The sequence below is a fragment of the Pongo abelii genome, chromosome 7 (genome assembly GCF_028885655.2).
Source record: "Pongo abelii isolate AG06213 chromosome 7, NHGRI_mPonAbe1-v2.0_pri, whole genome shotgun sequence".
Classification (NCBI taxonomy): domain Eukaryota; kingdom Metazoa; phylum Chordata; class Mammalia; order Primates; family Hominidae; genus Pongo; species Pongo abelii.
In genome coordinates, this window is record NC_071992.2 from 9,724,042 (window position 1) to 9,733,950 (window position 9,909).

Consider the following 9,909-nt stretch of genomic DNA (forward strand, 5'->3'; position numbering starts at 1 on the left):
CGTCATTACTGTTAATATCTATCAATATTTTTATTACTGCCATTGTTAATATGGATTTTTCATTATTGTACAGCAATGAATATGGTTTATCCATTCACAAATTGTGTTCAGTTACCAAAGATGACTACAAGGCATGTTCTACAGACATATACACACACAGCTGTCCTGGAGACCCAGCTTTGCCACCAATTGCTCTTTCATAAGATGAGATCCCCCAATACCCACCAGTTTTTCGGGACTTGACCTGAGCTGACTCAGCTAGACCTGGAAAAGTTTCCTATGCCCAAATGTACTTGGAAAAATTTAAAAGTCTCTTCAGAGGCCCAGTGATAGCTTTTGGCAGCTTCTAAGACCAGGGAGAGTTTCTTGGCCATTCAGCGCCATTCAAATATTCTAAGTAAACTCAAGGATCCAGAAACCCCACTTGCAGTCATGAAATACCAGTGAACAGCCTCTGTGAGTCTCTTCAAGTTTTTCAAAGATGACTGCCTGGGAAGGCTGGCCAGGAAGTCACCCAAGCCCAACCTTCTGCAGGATGTTCTACATCAGCCAGGGACCCAGTTAATTGCCATTGAACAGAAGGGAGGAACAGAGACAGCATGCCTGAGCTTCTGGAAACATTCTAAGTGCCCTTGTTGGCCCAGAAAAGACTGGTGCTACCATACGAGGCACAGACTTGGCAACCTACCTACTCCAGGAACCACAGAAGGTTTAAATGTTCCCAGGAAATCCCAGGAAGGGCAGCCATGGCCCTTTAGAGCCATCAGATTTTATTCTAAGTCTACATGGGAGACAGTGCACTTAGCTTCATAAAAACACCAGTGGAGGTGCTATCACTTGCCCCAGTATCCAGTCTTTTCTACCTCATCTCAGAACCAGGCAGCCACTATTTCCCAAAGCTGCTGTGCAATGAATGGGGAATATTCTAGGTGTTCTCCTGTGCCCACAAAATTCTGTGGTTGCGCTGAAAGGCAGGAGTCATCCTCCGGAATGCTCTTCAGAAATCTGACAACATTGGTCAAGATTAAAGAAGCTCAATTCAACGTCATACAAAACCAATCACAAAAAAAAAAGAAAAAAGAAAAAAGCATAGTGAGACAAAATGATGAACACACCTGCTAATAATCATGAATGACAATAATAAAAACAATGATGATCTTAGTGATAATGCCACCAACACTGTTAATGGCAATAACAATAAACCTGAGGTAATGAGTGTTAGGGTCCCGATTCACCAATGTGAAGGATGGCGCCAATTTCTGGCCTCACAGAAATAAAGGAAAAGTAAACACCTGGAGGAGGAGGAGGTGAACCTGGAGCTCCCGCCGGCCTCTGGGCGCTTCTTGGTGGAAGGAGAGGGACTTGGTCCTGAGCCTGCCCGGATCCACCCACACCAGAACCCCGGAGTCCCAGTTCCTGGATGGGCTCAGTCTCACCCAGGCCAGACCCCCCCGGAGGCCAGGAGGCCCGGAGCCCCGGAGCCCCGGAGCCCGGGTCCTCCAGCCCTCGCTGCCGCCGCTTCTCGCGGAGCCGGGCCCCCCTACCCCGCGCCACTTCAGCCTCTGCGGGGCTCTGGGAGGGCAGCGCCGAGGATGCTCCGGGCCCAGAGGGAGCATCTGGGCCCAGCGGGGGTATCCGGCCTCAGGCGGATACTGACGCCCTGAGGGCGGGGAATAGGGTGGCCTGTGCAGGGCCCGCCGTGTCGGGCCTTGCAAAAAGAGCGGCCTCTCCAAGGCCCCTACCGGAACCTCCCCTGAGGCCCCAGCCCCAAAGCCAGGGCGATGGCGCCTCCCTGACCATGGGTAAAGAAAACTCAGGTCCTTCCTGGAGACTCGGCCCGCCGCGGGAGGCAGATCGCGCATGCGCCCTGCATGGCCGGAAAGATGGGTTTCATTGCCCTCTGCCGGCCACGAGGTGACAGCACAGGACGTTTGGCCTTAGTGGTGGACCTGAGTCTGAATCACTGAAATTCAGGTGTAGATTATTCAGTACCTTTCTTTTGGAAGATCAAATGGAAATTGAGTACGATATCTTGTGCTTTAATTAAAGAAGATGGAAATAAAAAAGCAAATTCAAAAATCAGTATACAAAAGTCGATTGATTCCCTCTATGTGGAGGGAAGACGAGCTTGAATAAGAGAAGCATTCTGTGTTATGCTTTAATAATGGCTGGAGATCTGCCACCATGCATTTGTCAAATCCCGTAGAATTTCACAGCACAAATAGTACATCTTAATGTGGTTCAGGAGTACATGTAATGTCAGCCACAGTTTGTGGGTAAATTACACATTTAATTAAATAGATTAAACAATAAATAATGATATGAGCTCTGCCTGGACATATTCCTTGCGTCTCCAACCAGTTTGCCAAGGGCTTGAATTTCTTGCTCATTATCCTCACACTTGGCATAAACCCTGGCTGCAGAGTAAAATCAATCACTTGTGGAGATTTTTTAATATAATGATGTGTCAATTTCAACCATGGATAAGGCCATTTAGCCTTAGTAGTCCTATCGTATTAAAATTGTGCCAGTTTGGCAAAATTTCAAGTCATCCCACTTGATATTCAGGAAACATTTTCTCATGAGTTTTAGGTTCAGTACTGAGGCTCCTTGATGGACAATACATTTTCCAATTCTGAGGATAAGGCAGAGGAGGCCCCCTCTGTGAGAACTTTCATTTTGCTTTGGGAAAAGTACATTGAATCAAATATAGGAAAGGCTTGCAAGGTGGCTGACTGGTTTGGCTGTTTTATCATGCTGGTATTTTATCTTCTGGACTGCAGTAAAAGGAGCACAGCTGTGTCAGTCTCTGTGTAATAACTCAGGACTTACCTGAATAAAATGTGGGGTGTCATGAGATGAACTGCTACCTCCAGTTAGAGAGACTCCAGGGACAAAATTTCAAGAGCTTCTGAGGGATAGAAGAGAAGAGCTGCCTTATTCTCTGATCCCAGGTAACTGCTCAGAGACAGAGGCAAGGGCTGGGGACACCCAAATGCATATACTAGGTGTCTTTGATACAGCCTCCATTTCCCTGCTAAATCTATGCAATGACCCACTGAGAAATCTGGCAAGTGGGGCTGAAGATCGCTGGTGTGTCAACTCGAGGGTTGGATGGAAAGAAGTGGTTTTAGTGGACGTTGAAATAAAGGGAGGTGAGCTGTGAGGAAAGAGCTGTTGAAGACTGGGGAGACTCGGAAGTTGGGGTAGAATCTCAAACAATAATCTCAGCCAAGGAGTGCAGATGCAAATCGATTTGTTAGGGCTCCATAAATGAAACAAGGACTTCTCCAACATACTAAGTTTTTTCAACAACCGATTGTATTCTTTCAATATTTGTAAGTATTGATCTTTTGGAAAAGTTTAATGAAATTTCTTATATAATTCTGCATTCAATTTATTCCCTGATCACTTTGCTATTATACATTTACATGCCACATTTTTATGAATAGACATTTTCTCAAATTTCTGAAGTATTTTGCTAAAGTATGTGTTAAGAGTTTTTTCTAGAGGTCCACCTTCTTGACTCACTTTTCTGATGAGAAATCTATCAGGTTTCTCCACAGTGATTTTCAAGTTTGATAGCTCCTCAATGTGAGAAACTTAATGTCAACTAAGAAATGAATTACCACTAAAGAATTTTCTCCTTTCAAGGTGCTAACCATGTTTTGTCCAGTGTGAAATCTCCCATGTGCCACAAGTGTTGCTCTATGAAGAAAGGATTTCTCATGATTTTTCATTGCATAACTTCTCCAGTAAGATGTATTTGGTATTCCAGGAGAATTCTTTGCCCTTGGAAAGACTTTCCCTTGTTATTTAGCTTATAAAGGCTTTCCTCTCTTGTTTTCCATTTTAGCAGCATTTTATCACTGTGTTTTCTTGTGAACCTCAAGCCTGGTTCTTGGCTGAATGTTTATTCACAGAAAATACAAACAAAGTGTTCATCCAAGTAAAGTTTTCTTATGTTATTTGACAATAAATTGCAAATAAAAACATTTTCACACTGAATGCAGAGTTAGAGATTCTCTACCTGAAAGTCTCACTTGTTTTAAGTTAAAGCTGTTGCTGAAGACTTTTAGTTTATTATGTTGACAGTTTCAGCTCTCTCATGTCATTTATGATTAGATCATTAACAAGTCTTTGGTACATACATGTCATACAATTTCTCTTCCATATGAATTTATTGATGTGGACTGAAGAATAAAGGTAACTGAAGTATCTTCTATGTTGATTACAGTATTTCTTCAAAATGTGAGTCCTTTGGTATGTTTAGATGCTACAACTACAGCTGAAGTCTCTTCCACATTCCTTACCTTCGCCATTCCTAACACCATGTCATCTAAAGTCAGAATATGTTCTGAAGAAGTTTATAACTTTCTCTCCAGGGTGAATTTTCTGATGCTATTTAAGATTAGGACATTGACTGTAGGCTTTCCCACATAAATGGCATTCATATGGCTTTTCTCCAGTGCATGTTTTCTCATGTCATCTAAGGTTGGAAGACAGACTGAAGGCCTTCCCGCATAGAAGACAAGCATGTGGTTTCTCTCCAGTGTGAATTATTTTGTTTCCTCTAAAGCCAGAGCTTTGACTAAAGGCTTTCCCACTTTTATCACATTCATAACACTTTTTTCCAAGGTGAGTTCTCTCATGTCTTCGAAGGTTAAAAGGGTTGAATAAAGGCTTTCTGACATTGATGACACTTTACAGTCTCTCTCCTGTGTGAGTTTTCTCATGTCTTCTAAGGTGAGAACACTGAGTGAAGGCTTTTCCACATAGATCACATGCATATGGCCTCTCTCCAGTGTGAGTCATCTTGTGCCGTCTAAGGTGAAAGCAATTAGTATAGGCCTTTTCACATAGATTGCATTGATATGATTTACCTTTAGTATGAATTTGTTTATGTGGTTTAGGGGACAACTGATTACTAAGGAATTTTCCAGACTGTTTGCTGACATAGGGTTTCTTTCCACTATGAGTTAACAAACACTGAGTTATTGTGGAACTGTGAGTGCAATCTTCTCCTGAATCATTACATTCAAAAGGATCCTCCAGAATGAGAGAGTTCTCCTTTGGGGGCAAAGATTAAAAGCTCTTAATGGTTTACCCACAGATATCTATATATTCATTTCACTACCTTTGAATCCTAGACCAACCATTCAGTGGTAGACTCCAGTTGAAATCTTTCCAATGTTACTTGTGTGAAAGGAAATGAAATTTGGGACCCCAAACTCATTTAACCAAAGGGAAAATTCAAGCTGGGAACTTGGTCACACAAACCTGCCTCCCTCTTCCGGTTCCTAAATAATATGGCTACAAGATTAAAAGCTACACACCTCCCCCATATTTTGCCCACAAGGAAATTCCTCATGAGCTGTTGAAATTAAACCATGGCAATGCAGACTGATAGCTTGTCTTTACAGGTGCAGTCATCCCCAATTCACCAGACACAAATACATATCTGATTGTTTCCCTGCCCAATTTTGCCTATGTTGTCTTATGTAAAATGCAGCTTTTCTGCATTATTAATCTGCTTCATTTGTTTATGTCATCTTATGTTCAAAAATCCAGATTCACTGAGCCAGAAAAATGCATGAATGACTATTTTTTCTACCCACCTTTTACATGAAAATTGTGTACTTCTCAATATCCTACCCTTTCCCCTTTAAATTTGGAGCCTTCAAAATCATCTTTGGAGAAAGGCATACACCTGTTTCCTGGGTGCATGTCCTTAACTTTGGCAAATAAATCTCCTAAAATGTTTGAGACTTGTCTTGTCATTTTTCTCGATTGACATTTGCATACACATTATCTCCTGCAGATACAGATATGTTCTGTAAGATCCCAACTGCAGACTTATTGCATTAATTGTGATGATATCAATATCTTTCAATGTCTGGGTATGAGAAATGTATATGCACTTGTTCTGTTTTAGAGATCTCATGTTATGGTTTAGAACACAGGTCAATTTATTCACTTAATTCAAAGTATCCAATTTTTTTTTTGCTTAGAAAGCATTTAATGCCAGCCTAATTACACTCAGGTGATTGTGCTTCATTACTAATTTTACCCATTACCATGTCTTTAACTTAGATGACTGGTGTACACAGCTATAAAACTTACCATTGTCATACTGGTGGATGCGTCTTTTCTGATGATAGGATGCATGGATGTCACGTGTCTTTTCTTAAGGGCACTTTCCCTGTCTGAAATAATTGAAAAATAAATTGTTACATTTGTATTATGGTGATAAAATTGTTTGAAAAGCCCCAAGGCCCATTTACTTTTTTAAAAAAATTGACACTTAGATGTGGCAAGAGTGTCAAATGAAGAAACTGCTTGAATAGAAGAAATAGATTGTACAGTGTCAGCAATTAGAAAAGATTTTTAAAATTAAAATGTGGAAAGAGTTAAAATGGAGATGAGATATGAGACAGGTAAATAGAGGGATAGTCTTCACAGGGGTATCAGGAAAAGAGTCAGCAAGTGAAAGTTTAACCCCAACAAGTACATGAATTATTCTTTTCCCAAAAGTAAAAGAAAAGGCAAGAGGACACAAGAGTAGCATCTGACACAGGAACAAAATGATAGTAACATCTAAGGAATTCTGCTCCAGTAGCCTAACCTACATTTTAGAAATTATCATTCATTTAATAAAACCACTCATTAATATTCAACTGATATTATTCATTGAAAACACCTCCTCCTATTAGAGCACAGGACCCTGTTGCTTACCTTGATTCTGGTCTGGAAGAAATTCTCTTCCTTCCTGCCACAGCTCTTTTCCTTGCTCCAGCTGTAAAGTTATACAGGATTTGCTTACCTGGTACCTTGTTAGTGGAAAGAATACATGTGTTTTGAGTTCACTGTCAATAAATGTGCATTATCACCAAGTGCAAGGCAGGTTATCAAGGAAGAATAAAAACAGTGAAGGTCAGCTCAGGCCACAGGACCTAGAACACAGAAAACTCCCCAGGAGTTTTCTGACCCAACGTGAGACTAGAAAACACATCCAAAGCAAAGGTCCATCAGGAAAAGAAAATTCAAAACAGTCAGGACCTACGAATGCTGAGTCCATGCCTGAGTTCCAAGACACAATGCATAATACACAATCTTCTCAGAAAGAGAGTAATTAAATCTCTGCACAGTGTGTTTATTATTATTCTCACGCTGAACAAAAAAACATTCGATTTACAAAAATAATTGGTGTTCTATATGGAAAAGATATTGCTATTGTTTTCACTAATTGGTCTCAGCCTAAGCATACACTAAAGCAGAAGAGTTATTTAGAAAATATTTAATTTAGGCACATGTATACATATGTAACTTACTGCACATTGGGCACATGTACCATAAAACCTAAAGTATAATAATAATAATAATAATAATAATTACAATAAAAGAAAAAAAAAAAAAGAAATTAAAAAAAAAAAAAAAAAAAAAAAAAAAAGAAAATATTTAATTTAATACATTGAAAATATTCATTAAGTTCCCAGGTCTGTTATGAGTATTAGAGACTGAGTACCAAAAAAACCATGAAATCCTTGTCAAGATTGCATTCTAATTGAGTGACAAACTAAATAAATAAAATAAAAAGAAAGATATTTATTTCAGATAGATTTAGAGAGTTCAAATTTTTTCAGATGAGATCTGTGAGAGAATCAGAGAAGAGATTAGAGTGAGATATGGGGAAGCTGTTCTAACACTTATTGAATGAATGAGCGAATGTGTGTCTACATATGTACGTGAATGTTGAGGGAATCACCAAGGGACACCAGGCGACTGATATTTTCCAGCATCACATCTCTGTACAACTTTCTCTTGGATGTGTCCTTCATGGCCCACTCTTCCTGGGTGAAGTCAATAGCTACATCTTCAAAAGTCACTTTCTTCTAAAACATCACAGACATTTTAGTTTAGACAGAGAAATCCCTTTCAATGTCCGGAAGAGGAAGGCTGCGATGACATAGCTAGCAGCTGCGTATGCAGAATACTCAGTGTTTTGGGTTCCAGCCAGTTCATTCTCAGTACTAAGCTGGTATCTGCCTTTCATATTCACTCACAGAGATATACCCACTCTGAATCCATTAAACTTTACTATAAAGAAATATCGCATGAGGTGTGGCATAATATAACCCAGATATTTTTCAATAATGTGTTCATCACCTCTACATAACTGATTATAAAATTTTCACTTGAACATTCATAAATAAAATGAAATGTACCATGAATTTCAAGTAAATTACAGATTTGTCACAAGGCAAATAACCATGATTTACTACTTTTTAAACATGACTGTGATGAAATAAATTATTTCTCTAGATGAACCACAGGTTTCTCACCAATCAAATGGTTAAAAGACCTATTATGTGTTTTGAATAATCTAACGAACTAATAGAAAACGTGTTTCCTATCTCGCAAATATTTATTAAATATAAGTCATTGGTCCCTTATTCATTAAAAAGTTAGAAAGTAATGAACCAGACTCCAGCATTCCTCAGAACTGAACAAGCTTTATGCAGAATATAGGATTCAATTCATACATATAGTCTCTCTAATGTTATATAATTCAGGTGTTCATGACAAGGCTTAAAGACAGCCCAGCAGCACAAGACAAGACCGCTGAGGTTGCTATACTGAGGAAATCTTATTCTGATGATTCCTGTGATATGAAGCCTCCTGTTCTCAACTTTCTCTCGGCAATCCAAACATCAGTTATCATTGTTTCTCTTTTAAATTTACCTTGTCACTTCACTTGTTCAAGGATTAAAAAAGCCTCTTTATTGATTTTTTTCTAACCAGCCCTTATAAAGCATTTCCACAGAACCCTAAATTGTACTCTATCTCCTATATTCCTTCTTCTGAGTGTGCAACCATAATTAAATAATTATATTTCTTATACATTACTTTCAGTTACCAGAAGGCAAAAAGGTTAATTACCAAAAGGTAAAATGAATGGGGATAAGAATAATAATGACTTCTTTAGTTATCCTTTCACAAAGTTTTTAAAAGCACAATTATATTTTATCAAACTTTTCTTTTCCCTCAACACTGCATAGCTCTGTCCCAAGTCCTATCACACTGGATTTATTGAACTCAGCTGCTAGAACATCAGACTCATTGTTGGGCAGTGATGTTCTGCTCTTCACTCATCTCTATTGCCTGCATTCATCACAATCCTAAGTCTATTTCAGCCAGCAGTACAGTTAATGGGTTAATTATTTCCCATGAGATTATAGGATAGATAGAAGAAAAAGAAATATATAAATGAAACCTCTCATATCTTTTTTTGTAAATAGCCTTAAAAGGGGCTGGAATAAAGTAGTGTAATATTAGAAATTATATTGATAATTTAGGAGTCTTTGACACATGATACCCAACATAGAGTCCTGAGAAAACTTAACTGGAGGCCAGATACCTGAAAGCCTCCTAACTGCATTTGGAACACCCAGGCTGGGTGGATTTTACACAGTGAAAACAAACAAAAAAAAAGAATAAAAATGAAACACCTATGCAAATTGGAGAAAACTGCCCATTTGCCAGCAATATGGGTATAATTTCTGTAGAAAGAGGCATCCCCTACTCACTAGTGAATGCATTGTCAGGAACTCAGTTTCTCTCTGTCTTCTTCTGGATTTCCACTTGCAGACACTTTAGGCACTAAGAAAAGGGGAGGTTGGAGAAAGAACCTGTGAGAAACCCCTCTTGTGCACCATTTTCAGATCAACCTGTGATGAAAAGCCAGACTTTCACTGAAGTGTGACATCACCTGCACCACAGCCTAACCAACAGACACAAACACGCAGAGGCCTCTCCTCTTTTCCCGTGGTCAAAATTAGGAAGCCTATGGCTATGGTTCCTAATAAAGAAGGATCACAGATATCTTGTGAATGAGAATGTCAAAAGCAC

The 9,909-nt window shown here is 39.3% G+C and overlaps 1 pseudogene; it reads right to left on the reverse strand.

Annotated features, from left to right (window-relative positions):
- Positions 1-2,675: 2,675 nt before the first annotated feature.
- LOC129060822 (zinc finger protein 705A-like) lies at positions 2,676-7,838 on the reverse strand (annotated as a pseudogene).
- Positions 7,839-9,909: the final 2,071 nt, after the last annotated feature.